Genomic DNA, 14,866 nt, shown 5'->3' with positions numbered 1-14,866 from the left:
TTCACATTCTTAGTGTCTTTGGCACACTTAAGCCACCTGTCAAGACTAAACAAAGCCAAAATAACCACCCCAGAAAGCCATAAAGCCTTGAATGACAGTGTTGAATGACAGTGTGACTTCTGGTTGACTATCTTCCATTAAAACAGATATTATTTGCTCATCATTTCCTGTCGAACAAGCTTAACTGTGTCGCCATTGGCAATTCTTTGACTATCCCCTTCAGGAAAAATACATGACTAGACCTATTAGCCCATAAAGTAATTGGAAGATTTCAATAAACAAGAACAGGTTGATTTGCTAATAACCCTTCTATGTGTTGGATTTTCTGAGAAAAGGACAGGGTATAATACCCATGTACAGTCATTGCTATTTTTTCTTTCCAAGACGAAGATTAAAGGCTTACTTTCTCTCCATGTGCTCATATTCCTTAAGCACCTTTGTGACAAAATATTCTAAAGCTCTCTCTTTTACGTAATCATTCACCAAGTCAAGTCTCTCTTTAAATACTGACTCAGCTAAACATCGTCTTGGTTGCTCTTGTAAACAATGCAAAGACAAGGGCTTTCTTTGACACAGAGTGGGGCGTGGCAGTTTATATACAGTTTGTTAATTAAGTATACACCTTCAGCAGAGGCGCGCCAACCCAATGAATCACAAGGGACATACATATGCCCCTTCTATTTGAGCAAAACTTAATGTGAACAGAAAAGTTGATGTTAAAGAAAGGCATATCTTACTTGGTATATTGTGTTTGTGTAAAAAGGCCTGTAGGATAAAAAATATAGTTTTAAAGATTGTAAACACAGAAGGAATTTATATTTCAAGAAGGTCAGTACTGAATATGGTTTATGAAAGCTTCCTTAATAAATTCCCCTCGAACCTTGAGCTAAGAACGACTGAAAAGTACAGAACCTTTTTTCTTGGCACCTCTGCTCTGTAATCTTGAGTATTCTGTTCTATCAATAATGTGTTATTCAGCTCAAATTGTAGGCCAGTGTTCTTAAAGAACCACATTATATCTCGCCAGGGGGTTGAATAGATTATCTTAATAATCATCTCCCTTCAGTGCTGTCATGTCCTGACTGTTGTATTATGTACTGTTTTTCCTCTTCATGCCATACAATGGTATGATTACCATGCGGTCAGTCAGATCGTATATAAGTTAGTATTGTTTTGGATGCCACAAGTCATAAATCAGACCTGTTTGGCAAAGAATCATTCCGTATTCATTTTTTTAAGGCTTTGGTAAGGCCACTTTTTCTGGGATATCCTAACTTCGATCACTAATAGTGTGCAAAGCTGTCATCAAGGCAAAGGGTGGCTATTTGAAGAATTTCAAATATAAAATAGATTTTGCTATTTGTTTAACACTTTTTTGGTTACTACATGATTCCATATGTGTTATTTAATAGTTTTGATGTCTTCACTTTTATTCTATAATGTATTAAATAGTATGTAATAATGCAAAACCCTTGAATGAGTAGGTGTTCTAAAACTTTTGACCGGTAGTGTGTCTCCATAATAATTTTGAATTGAAATGCCAAGTATATGTCAAAGATCCTTCCTCCAAAAGACATATTTGTACTGAAGAAAAATACACAATTTCATAGGGCATTTCAGTTCCAAAGTCATGCCATTGTCTGAACTACATCCGAACGTGAAAGATACGCATGGGAAGCAAACACAGGGGGCCTAGCCATTTCCCAAGTCAAAAAGATCACACAAGTCCAATATAATTATTTATTCATTTAAGTTGGCATAGTCCCAATTAGTTTCCTCCGGAGCAATTAATAACACCGACATGTGTCTAAGAAAAAGGGCTTCCAGAGGAGATCCATTAGCGAATTAGACACGGTATTGTGCATGTGGTATATGGGAAACTGTCACCAAGTGACACACTGGACCCACAAGATATGGGTTAGTGGGGATCAACAGGATATGGGTTAGCGGAGGATGGGGATAATCAGGATATGGGTTAGCGGAGTATGAGGATCAACAGGCTATGGGTTAGTGAAGTATGGGGATCAACAGGATATGGGCTCGTGGAGTATGGGGATCACATGATATGGGTTAGTGGAGTAGGGGGCTCAACAGGATATGAGTTAGTGGAGTAGGGGGATCAACAGGATATGGGTTAGTGGAGTAGGGGGAGCAATTGGATATGGGTTAGTGGAGTATGGGGATCAACAGCTTATGGGTTAGTGGAGTAGGGGGATCAACAGGATGTGGGTTAGTGGAGTAGGGGGAACAACAGGATATGGGTTAGTGGAGTATGGGGATCAACATGATATGGGTTAGTGGAGTAAGGATCAACAGGATGTGGGTTAGTGGAGTAGGGGGATCAACAGGATATGGGTTATTGGAGTATGGGGATCAACAGGTTATGGGTTAGTGGAGTAGGGGGATCAACAGGATATGTGTTAGTGGAGTATGGGGATCAACAGGTTATGGGTTAGTGGAGTAGGGGCATCAAAAGGATATGGGTTAGTGGAGTAGGGATCAACAGGTTATGGGTTAGTGGAGTAGGGGGATCAACAGGATATGAGTTAGTGGAGTATGGGAATAAACATGATATGGGTTAGTGGAGTAGGGGGATCAAAATGATATGGGTTAGTGGAGTAGGGATCAACAGGATATGGGTTAGTGGAGTAGGGGGATCAACAGGATATGAGTTAGTGGAGTAGGCATCAACAGGAAATTAGTTAGTGGAGTAGGGGGATCAACAGGATATGAGTTAGTGGAGTAGGGATCAACAGGATGTGGGTTAGTGGAGTATGGGGATCAACAGGATACGGGTTAGTGGAGTATGGGGATCAACAGGATATGGGTTAGTGGAGTAGGGGGATCAACAGGATATGAGTTAGTGGAGTAGGCATCAACAGGAAATTAGTTAGTGGAGTAGGGGGATCAACAGGATATGAGTTAGTGGAGTAGGGATCAACAGGATGTGGGTTAGTGAAGTATGGGGATCAACAGGATGTGGGTTAGTGGAGTAGGGGGATCAACAGGATATGAGTTAGTGGAGTAGGGATCAAGAGGAAACTAGTTAGTGGAGTAGGGGGATCAACAGGATATGAGTTAGTGGAGTAGGGATCAACAGGAAATTAGTTAGTGGAGTAGGGGGGATCAACAGGATATGAGTTAGTGGAGTAGGGATCAATAGGATGTGGGTTAGTGGAGTAGGGGGATCAACAGGATATGAGTTAGTGGAGTAGGGGGATCAACAGGAAATTAGTTAGTGGAGTAGGGGGATCAACAGGATGTGGGTTAGTGGAGTAGAGGGATCAACAGGTTATGGGTTAGTGGAGTAGGGGGATCAACATGATATGGTGTTAGTGGAGTAGGGGGGTCAACATGATATGGGTTAGTGGAGTATGGGGATCAACAGGACAAGGGTTTCCATACAGCAAAGGTACGGGCCCCTGAAAACAGGAAGGAAGGCACAGATATAGACTACTCAAACAAGAATCCAAAGTCAATTTAATTAGGTGCCTGTCAGTATGCTCTGCTACATTAATGGGGCAGTGTTATCCCAGCATTGAGAGACTTTTGAAAGTGGTAGAACATTTATTTCTGGATGAATATTTGTAATATCTGAACAAGGTATTAGTGTCAATGCCTAGCTCAAACACATTTTATTCCGTAGGTCTTGGTTTGGCTAATTCTTTTGCAACCGCAATCCTCGCAGTGAATCGGATCCACCGTGTCAACCATTCTGCTTTCCCAGACATAAAGGAGTGCATGTTGGGAGATGTATCAAGCTGTGGTATGTCTTTTACCAATAATATCTTATTTCTTACTTGGAAAAATACTTACTGAATGTCAAGGTTAACCACACTTCACAGTGTTATGTTTGTCATGTAATTTTCTGCCCGACGATACCAGTCAACTTTACAGCCAAGCCCACAAGCATTTGGGCTGTTTAATGCATCTCTAATATAGAGTACAGCCCCAGTTGGACACTGTCCAAGCTGTAGTCCCATTACTCCATCTGGGGAACTGTCTCACCAAGCATGGCAGAAATCATCCCAAAATACTTTCTTGTATAGTCATCCATCGCCCTTTTGCAATACAAGCGAGATTAACAATGGGGGTCTGAGACTCGGACCATAAATTCTTTGAGGTTTACTACAATTACCATTGGTACGTTTTTGTAAACAAGATTGTGTAAAGTTATGGGAAGCTGAAGTATACAAGTACACACCACCCTGAGATCATTCTACCCTCAAATCTGCCGTGGTGAATTCCGGACACAGTCATTTTCTGTGAGACTATTTCAAAAAAATACAAGCAGACATTTATCAGATTTTAGAGTGGGTAATTTTTGCTTGAGTACTATAGACATTCCCAAGGGAAGGACATAGGAAATGCTAAAGGTCAATTCTTCCCCTCTGGTATTTAAGGTTAACTTAAGGTCTCTAGTTGAGAGTTGTTAAGTATATTTATTTACCTATTCACCCATTTACTTTGTAATTAACATGATCAGTAGTGCTTGCCTCATTTACTGTGTGCAATTTGTGCTCATTACAAATAGTGTGGGATATGGTGCTCCATAACAATAGTAGTAGTGTAGCATGCAGCGAGAAAATAGGAATTTAATCAGCAGCATATTGAATATTTCACAGTGATGGTAATTTATAATTTCAACCTAATTATACACTTGTACGGATCAAATGTGACATTATACTATGCAGGAAATATAATTGATGATAGGCATTTTTCCCCCACTACTAGTTTATCATGTTTACTATTACGCAAGACACACATGTAAAATCCAGGTTCTGATGTGCCTACTCACTCCATCCTCAGCTGGAGAACCAGTGTATGACATAAAGTAAAGTGAACATTTCTGGGGAGACATAGCCGTTCTGGTACGTTTCTATGGGACTAGGGATGGGCTAATTTGTCAGTATTAGTCACACAATTTAGGCCTAGGATGTGAACTCTGGCCAATAGATATAGACAGCTGACTCTTTTTAAACTATAATCTGGGGCACGTACAGCAGGACTCAATGATTTGGAATGTTCAGATAGAAACATGCTATGTAGAAAAAAAACTTGCCTCTCTGACATGTAGAATAATGAAAAATGTTGGCTCTTTGTGACATTTCTATCTGCAGTGTTGAACAATGTTTGGCTACGTGGCCCTGAAGGTGACTTTACTGTGTGCCATAATGATGTGGTTATCCAGATTTGAATTGACAATGGCCATGTGTGAATGACAGATGTGTCATCACTATAGGAGCATTGGGTTTAAATATCGTCTCCCTTCATGCAACGTAAACACATAGAAGGTAAACATTTAAGACCAGATACTGTGTTATAATTAATCTGAGCCCTAGACCTATCTGCAGTTTAGCAAGCAGTAGCACATGAATATACAGAAACCACATGAATGTGCTCAAGCGCAGCACAAGCAAAGCCCGTCTCAAGCATTGGTTGAAAGTGTTGATTAGTAATGCATGGCTTTGATTAGTAATGCATTAGAGTAGCAGCAACATTAATCCCAACCATATTCAAAATGACATGCAATAAGGCCTTCTGCATTGAAAATAGCCAGCAATACTTCCATAAACTTTTCAGAATTTGTAATTTCATATTTCGATTCAATGTGGAGATGATATAGGAGTTAAACAGCCGAAAAAACGCTGATTCGGGTTTAGCTCTGCCAAAACGGGGTGCGGGTGTGCTTTAGGACCATGCGGATGCCTCAGAGAGGTTGGGTAGGCTGTTTGGAGTGTTTTTCCAACTGGATAAAAAAATGTACAGTACCAGTCAAAAGTTTGAGCACACCTACTCATTGAAGGGTTTTTCTTTATTTTTTACTATTTTCTACTTGTAGAATAATAGTGAAGTCATCAAAACTACGAAATAACACCTATGGAATCATGTAATAACCAAAAAGTGATAAACAAATCAAAATATATTTAATATTTGAGATTCTTCAAAGTAGCCACCCTTTGCCTTGATGACAGCTTTGCACACTCTTGGCATTCTCTCAAACAGCTTCATGAGGTAGTCACCTGGAATGCATTTAAATTAACAGGTGTGCTTGGTTTAAAGTTAATTTGTGGAATTTATTTTCTTCATAAATGTGTTTGAGCCTATCAGTTGTGTTATGACAAGGGAGGGGTGGTATACAGAAGGGTTATTTGGTAAAAGTCCATATTATGGCAAGAACAGCTCAAATAAACAAAGAGAAACGATAGTCCATTACTTTAAGACATGAAGGTCTGTCACAAAAACCATTAAGCTTTATTTGGAATTCAAGGCACACTTAACCAGCATGGCTACCACAGCATTCTGCAGCGATACGCTATCCCATCTGGTTTTCGCTTAGTGGGACTATCATTTGTTTTTCAACAAGACAATGACACAAAACACACACCTCCAGGAAGTGTAAGGGCTATTTGACCAAGAAGGAGACTGATGGTGCTGCATCAGATGATCTGGCCTCCACAATCACCCAACCTCAACCCAATTGAGATGGTTTGGGAATAGTTGGACCGCAGAGCGAAGGAATAGCAGCCAACAAGTGCTCAGCATAAGTGGGAACTCCTTCAAGACTGTTGGAAAAGCATTCCCCATGAAGCTGGTTGAGAGAATGCCAAGAGTGTGCAAAGCTGTCATCAAGGCAAAGGGTTGCTACTTTGAAGAATCTCAAAAAAAAGATTTTGATTTGATTCCATATGTGTTATTTCATAGTTTTGATGTATTCGCTATTATTCTACAATGTAGAAAATAGTACAAACAAAGAAAAACCCTTGAATGAGAAGGTGTGTCCAAACTTTTGACTGGTACTGTACAAACTCAGCAAAAAAAGAATCGTCCCTTTTTCAGGACCGTGTCTTTTTTATAAATATTTGTAAAAATGAAATTAACTTCACAGATCTTCATTGTAAAGGGTTTAAACACTGTTCCCATGCTTGTTCAATGAACCATAAACATATAATGAACATGCACCTGTGGAACGATCGTTAAGAAACTAACAGACATTAGCCAGCAGCATACCACCCTGCATACCACTGCTGGCTTGTTTCTGAAGCTAAGCAGGGTTGGTCCTGGTCTGTTCCTGGATGGGGAGACCAGATGCTGCTGGAAGTGGTGTTGGAGGGCCAGGAGTAGGCACTCTTTCCTCTGGTCTAAATGTATTTTTTATCCCAATGCCCCAGGGCAGTTATTGGGGACACTGCCCGGTGTAGGGTGCCGCAGTCTTTCGGATGGGACGTTAAACGGGTGTCCTGACTCTCTGAAGTCATTAAAGATCCCATGGCACTTATTGTAAGAGTAGGGGTGTTAACCCCAGTGTACTGGCTAAATTCCTAATCTGGCCCTCAAACCATCACGGTCACCTAATAATCCCCAGTTTACAATTGGCTCATTCATCCCCCTCCTCTCCCCTGTAAGTATTCCCCAGGTCGTTGCTGCAAATGAGAACGTGTTCTCAGTCAACTTACCTGGTAAAATAATGGATAAATATATATTTTTAAAAACAGCTTACAGACGGTAGGCAATTAAGGTCACAGTTATGAAAACTTAGGACACGAAAGAGGTCTTTCTACTGACTCTGAAAAACACCAAAAGAAAGATGCCCAGTGTCCCTGCTCATCTGTGTGATGCATGCTGCAAGGATGAGGACTGCAGATGTGGCCAGGGCAATAAATTGCAATGTCTGTACTATGAGACACCTAAGACAGCGCTACAGGACAGACAGCTGATCGTCCTCGTAGTGGCAGACCATGTGTAACAGCACCTGCACAGGATCAGTACATTCAAACATCACACCTGTGGGACAGGTACAGCATGGCAACAACAACTGCCTGAGTTACACCAGGAACGCACAATCTCTCTATCAGTGCTCAGACTGTCCAGAATAGGCTGAGAGTGGCTGGACTGAGGGCTTGTAGGCCTGTTGTAAGGCAGGTCCTCACCAGACATCATCGGCAACAACGTCACCTATGGGCACAAACCCACCGTCGCTGGACCAGACAGGACTGGCAAAAAGTGCTCTTCACTGACGAGTCGTGGTTTTGTCTCACCAGGGGCGATGGTCGGATTAGAGTTTATCGTTGAAGGAATGAGCGTTACACCGAGGCCTGTACTCTGGAGCGGGATCGATTTGGAGTTGGAAGGTTTGTCATGGTCTGGGGCAGTGTGTCACAGCATCATCGGACTGAGCTTATTGAAATTGCAGGCAATCTCAACGCTATGCGTTACAGGGAAGACATCCTCCTCCCTCATGTGGTACCCTTCCTGCAGGCTCATCCTGACATGACCCTCCAGCATGACAATGCCACCAGCCATACTGCTTGTTCTGTGTGTGATTTCTTGCAAGACAGGAATGTCAGTGTTCTGCCATGGCCAGAGAAGAGCCCGGATCTCAATCCCGTTGAGCACGTCTGGCACCTATTGGATCGGAGGGTGAGGGCTAGGGCCCTTCCCCCTAGAAATGTCTGGGAACTTGCAGGTGCCTTGGTGGAAGAGTGGTGTGACATCTCACAGCAAGAGCTGGCAAATCTGGTGCATTCCACGAGGAGGAAATATACTGCGGTACTTAATTCAGCTGGTGGCCACACCAGAAACTGACTGTTACTTTTGATTTTGACCCCCTCTTTGTTCAGGGACACATTATTCCATTTCTGTTAGTCACATGTCTGTGGAACTTCTTCAGTTTGTCTCAGTTGTTGAATCTTGTTATGTTCATACAAATATTTACACATGTTAAGTTTGCTGAAAATAAACGCAGTTGACAGTGAAAGGACATTTATTTTTTTGCTGAGTTTATCATTATGTCCCCCCACTACTAAAACCAAAGTTGCGCCCCTGGTCATCTGAAGTACTCATCCATTTGATTAAAATCTATATGTCCCCAACCCCAAAGTGCACTGAAGTGGACAGACAGTCAGAAATATCGGACAAAGAGGTAATCTCCGTCTGATTGAGTCAGTATGGAATATGTTGTGATACATCTCTGTCAAGGTAAAAAAGATAAATGATTACATGGCCTTCCCCCTGTCTTTCACTCTTGTGTAGTTTTATTCCTCCCACTCTATTTCTCGCTCCCATTTTCCCTATTTTTTCAGAGAATCTCATCCTCTCTCCCTCTCTCATTCCCTTATCTCTATCATATAGTCTTATTCCTCCCTCTCTCATCCTCTTATCTCACCTCTTCCTCCTCTTTTAGTCCCTCACCTCACCCTCTCCCTATCGCTCTGCCTCTCTCACCCCCACCCCTTTATCCCTCCCGACCCTCTCTCCAACCTCTTTCACCTTGATGTTTGTCAGGTCACCTCCCAACACCCTCTGTGTCTGTCCTGTTTGAACTCTGTCTGGGATAGATGCACTCTCTCCTCTACCACGCTGTACTGAGGCTCTGTTCCAAGTGGCAGTCTATTCCCTATAAAGTGCACTACTTTAGACCACAGGCCTATGGGCCCTGGTCAAAAGAACGGTACTCTAAAGGGAAAAGACTGCCATTTAGTACACAGCCAGAGGATCAATCCACTGAACTGTGTAGATTTAACATAGTGGGACATCAGCCAGGATGCTTCAACTGTCAAAAATATAGAGAATAAAACAAACTCCCGGTTGCATTTGATCTTAAAAAAAAATATATCAGGCCCGGAAACCTTTACATGGCTATATTCGGAATCAAAGACTGTTTCAAGGATTTTAGCCCCTTCAGATCTTTAGACTTTGCTGTCTGTTCTTTGAAAGCTAACTTATGTGTCATGAGTAGGAATAGATTGCAGAGAAGGGAGGGGGGATGTTTGTTTACTTTGAAGAACTTGAAGATGGTTTAGACCTACTTCACATCTAATTTCTGCCAATTATTTCCACGATCTTGGAAATGTTCTCATGCCCAGTACGACAAATGCAGAAAGGTGTAAGTTCATTAGTGTAAAGAGCTGAGGATTCCACCCAACACCACAGACACTGACCTTTGAACCTAAGGTGAAATTAGGCCAGACACCACAAAAAAAAGACAGGCTTACACAGATCAAGTGAATTTGATCAGGTTTTTGACAGTTTCCCGGGTGAACTCAATTGAGTCATCTCTCCTGCACTAACACTCTTTTGTCGATGAAAATGTTATTGCAAACTTGTGTGTATTTGATGTTTAAAAAGGCTGCTAAAGTTTGTAATTTTCACTTTATAATGTACGACTTGATTTGCACTAATGAAAAATGTATTAACCCCTATAACAAATGTCCATAATCCACATAATTGTTCACATTGCCAGTTGCTGCAGGATTGTTTTCCTGCTTTAGCAAACTGGCTCAAATTAAGATGCTACATCTGTAGAAGATGACCACCCCTCTGAATCACAAGGGGCTTGCACTTGTGACTCTTGTACTGATATGGTAAATAAATTATATTTAACTCTAGAATGTTCCCGTGTGGCAAACGCATTACACATACAAATATGAAATGTTATGTGTTTCTAATTCAACATACCTTCATTGCATTTGTGTATTTTTTATTTTATTTCATTCCATCCGAGAATTCCTCCAGAATGCCATATTTGTTTATGCATATACCCATTAGCTTTTTCAGAGGCAGCAACTATTCTTCCTGGGGTCCACAAAAAACACAAAACATGACAAGTAGCAAAACACTCATACACTGATAGACAAGGACAGTAACACAAATTTAAAATACAATAATACACAAACTATACAACAACAAAAATATAATGATAATCATGAAACAAACAAAAATTATGTGTGTCTGGGTGTGTGTGTTTCTTTGTGTGTCTCCTCACAGTCCATGCCGTTCCATGAGATGTTGTTTAATCTTTTTTTTAAGGTAATTTTTCTGTTTGCTTAAGTAATTGGAGATGGAAGGGAGTTCCATGTTATCACGACTCTGCGTTGCCATGAATTAGTTTGTCACGCCCTAACCATAGAGAGCTTTTAAACTCTATGTTGGTTAGGTCGGGGTGTGATTTAAGGGTGGGTTATCTAGGTGAATTATATTTCTACGTTGGCCAAGTATGGTTCCAAATCAGAGGCAGCTGTGTATCGTTGTCTCTGATTGGGGATCATATTTAGGTAGCCATTTTCCCATTGTGCTTTGTGGGATCTTGTCTATATACAGTTGCCTGTGAGCTTTATAGTAGCATCACGGTTTGTTTTTGTTGTTTTGTTATTTCAAGATTTCTATTCCACAAATAAAGGATGGAAACATACCACTCTGCATCTTGGTCCACTCCTTATAACGGTCGTGACATACAGTGCCTTGCGAAAGTATTCGGCCCCCTTGAACTTTGTGACCTTTTGCCACATTTCAGGCTTCAAACATAAAGATATAAAACTGTATTTTTTTGTGAAGAATCAACAACAAGTGGGACACAATCATGAAGTGGAACGACATTTATTGGATATTTCAAACTTTTTTAACAAATCAAAAACTGAAAAATTGGGCGTGCAAAATTATTCAGCCCCCTTAAGTTAATACTTTGTAGCGCCACCTTTTGCTGCGATTACAGCTGTAAGTTGCTTGGGGTATGTCTCTATCAGTTTTGCACATCGAGAGACTGAAATTTTTTCCCATTCCTCCTTGCAAAACAGCTCGAGCTCAGTGAGGTTGGATGGAGAGGATTTGTGAACAGCAGTTTTCAGTTCGTTCCACAGATTCTCGATTGGATTCAGGTCTGGACTTTGACTTGGCCATTCTAACACCTGGATATGTTTATTTTTGAACCATTCCATTGTAGATTTTGCTTTATGTTTTGGATCATTGTCTTGTTGGAAGACAAATCTCCGTCCCAGTCTCAGGTCTTTTGCAGACTCCATCAGGTTTTCTTCCAGAATGGTCCTGTATTTGGCTCCATCCATCTTCCCATCAATTTTAACCATCTTCCCTGTCCCTGATGAAGAAAAGCAGGCCCAAACCATGATGCTGCCACCACCATGTTTGACAGTGGGGATGGTGTGTTCAGGGTTATGAGCTGTGTTGCTTTTACGCCAAACATAACGTTTTGCATTGTTGCCAAAAAGTTCAATTTTGGTTTCATCTGACCAGAGCACCTTCTTCCACATGTTTGGTGTGTCTCCCAGGTGGCTTGTGGCAAACTTTAAACGACACTTTTTATGGATATCTTTAAGAAATGGCTTTCTTCTTGCCACTTTCATAAAGGCCAGATTTGTGCAATATACGACTGATTGTTGTCCTATGGACAGAGTCTCCCACCTCAGCTGTAGATCTCTGCAGTTCATCCAGAGTGATCATGGGCCTCTTGGCTGCATCTCTGATCAGTCTTCTCCTTGTATGAGCTGAAAGTTTAGAGGGACGGCCAGGTCTTGGTAGATTTGCAGTGGTCTGATACTCCTTCCATTTCAATATTATCGCTTGCACAGTGCTCCTTGGGATGTTTAAAGCTTGGGAAATCTTTTTGTATCCAAATCCGGCTTTAAACTTCTTCACAACAGTATGTCAGACCTGCCTGGTGTGTTCCTTGTTCTTCATGATGCTCTCTGCGCTTTTAACGGACCTCTGAGACTATCACAGTGCAGGTGCATTTATACGGAGACTTGATTACACACAGGTGGATTGTATTTATCATCATTAGTCATTTAGGTCAACATTGGATCATTCAGAGATCCTCACTGAACTTCTGGAGAGAGTTTGCTGCACTGAAAGTAAAGGGGCTGAATAATTTTGCACGCCCAATTTTTCAGTTTTTGATTTGTTAAAAAAGTTTGAAATATCCAATAAATGTCGTTCCACTTCATGATTGTGTCCCACTTGTTGTTGATTCTTCACAAAAAAATAGTTTTATATCTTTATGTTTGAAGCCTGAAATGTGGCAAAAGTTTGCGAAGTTTAAGGGGGCCGAATACTTTCGCAAGGCACTGTAGTTTTGGACTTGGGGACTAAAGAGACCCCTGGTGGCATGTCTTGTGGTGTATGTATGGGTGTCTGAGCTGAATGTTCTTTGATTATGCAGAGAATCTGGAATTTTCATTACAGTAATGCTTCTCATTAAACTATATATTGTACTGTCATTTTGTGGCTCTTGTCTCTGCATGGTGGAAAGAACAATATGCAGTTTAAGACTGCACAACCTCATTTTAGTTCTGTCACTCTTTTGGTCTTGTGTAAGTGCTGTTGTATTAATGTGTTCATTCGGACTAGGAGATCAAGTCTTCTTATTGTCACTTAGAAATGGGTTCAAATACTCTTTGAAATCGATTTAAATATACTGCACAAAAATATAAACGCAACAATTTCAAAGATTTTCCTGAGTTATAGTTCATATGAGGCAATCGGTCAATTGAAATGAATTCATTAGGCCCTAATCTATGAATTTCACATGACTGGGAATGCAGATATGCATCTGTTGGTCAAAGACACCTTAAAAAATGGGCCTCAGGATCTCTTCATTCGTGGTATCTCTGTGCATTCAAATTGATATAGATAAAATGCAATTGTGTTCGTTTACCGTAGCTTATGCCTACCCATACCGTAACCCCACCGCCACCATGGGGCACTCTGTTCACAACGTTGACAACAGCAAACCCCTCATCCATACGATGCCATACAAGTGGTCTGCGGTTGTGAGGCTGCTTGGATGTTCTGCCAATTTTTCCCTCAAAACTTGAGATATCTGTGGCATTGTGTTGTGTGAAAAAACTTCACATTTTAGAGTGGCCTTTTTATTGTCCCCAGCACAAGGGGAACCTGTGTAATAATCATGCTGTTTAATTATTGATAGGCCACACCTCTCAGGTGGGTGGATTATCTTGGCAAAGGAGAAATGCTCACGAACAAGGATGTAAACAAATGTGTGCACAACATTTTAGAGAAATAAGCTTTTTGTGCATATGGAAAATTTCGGGAATCTTTTATTTCAGGTTATGAAACATGGGACCAACACTTTACATGTTACATTTTTCTTCAGTGTACTTGTGCTGGGCTTGATTGAGCTTGCCTTGCACAATGGAACCAATAGAATTGTTGGAAAAGTGCAAAGCCCACAAATCTGGCACTGTATGTAGGCTATACCAAATACTAAATGTATTTGAAAGATTTCCAGGTAGGTCATTATGGGGCACCCATCATCCTCTGTTTCAAGCTGTCTGTCTGCACTACCTCATAAAAGCATCTCCCTGCCTGGGAACGTTTTGACAGCGCTTGGCGGGATATGATCCCCTTGGGAAGATGCACAAACTACACTCCCTCTCACTGTCTTTCCCAACAAGATCCCTCCCTCTGATCTCGATCACAGGATGTGTTTCAGGATTTTCTTCCAACCGATGGCTGATACCTCTGATATCATTTCACCTTAGTTGTAAGTTGTATGGACAGTACGAACATTTTACACATATTCAGATCTGTTTGGTGATGTAGTGTAAATTGTGGATTGTACATTTTTCTGTGTTTGCAATCATTACATCACCACAGTTGTTCCCAATCATATCAGATGGGAGCTGGTTTGTTTTAGGCCTAGGAGGCAATATAAGTGTCTTTAAGTTTTAAATCCTCTTAGCACTACTGGCTGAGCGGTTTTGGTGTGATCGTGTAACTAACTCCATCGGATTAGTATATGTCTTCCTCTTTCATAGACCTCCAGTTGTTACTGTCTGATGATGTGACGCCGCGAAACAGACAAAGGTCTGATTGTCCATCCCGCTGCCCCTGGTGTGGCTTATGGTGCCAAAAATAGGAATTCACTCATCAAATTTGAGGCTAGATTGCAACAAAATCCCCTTCTATCGCTAGACATTTCTGACAGATGTAGTATATAAAAAAAAGCTACCCTGGCGTCCAATCCTCACCAGGACTGGGTTCAAATGCTATTTGAAATCTTTCAAATACTTTGAATGTTTGCTCTAGCCTGCTTAGAGTGCCAGATGGGCAG

This window comes from Oncorhynchus masou, chromosome 23 (assembly GCF_036934945.1).
Source record: "Oncorhynchus masou masou isolate Uvic2021 chromosome 23, UVic_Omas_1.1, whole genome shotgun sequence".
Lineage (NCBI taxonomy): Eukaryota > Metazoa > Chordata > Actinopteri > Salmoniformes > Salmonidae > Oncorhynchus > Oncorhynchus masou.
This window is presented reverse-complemented; position numbering follows the sequence as displayed.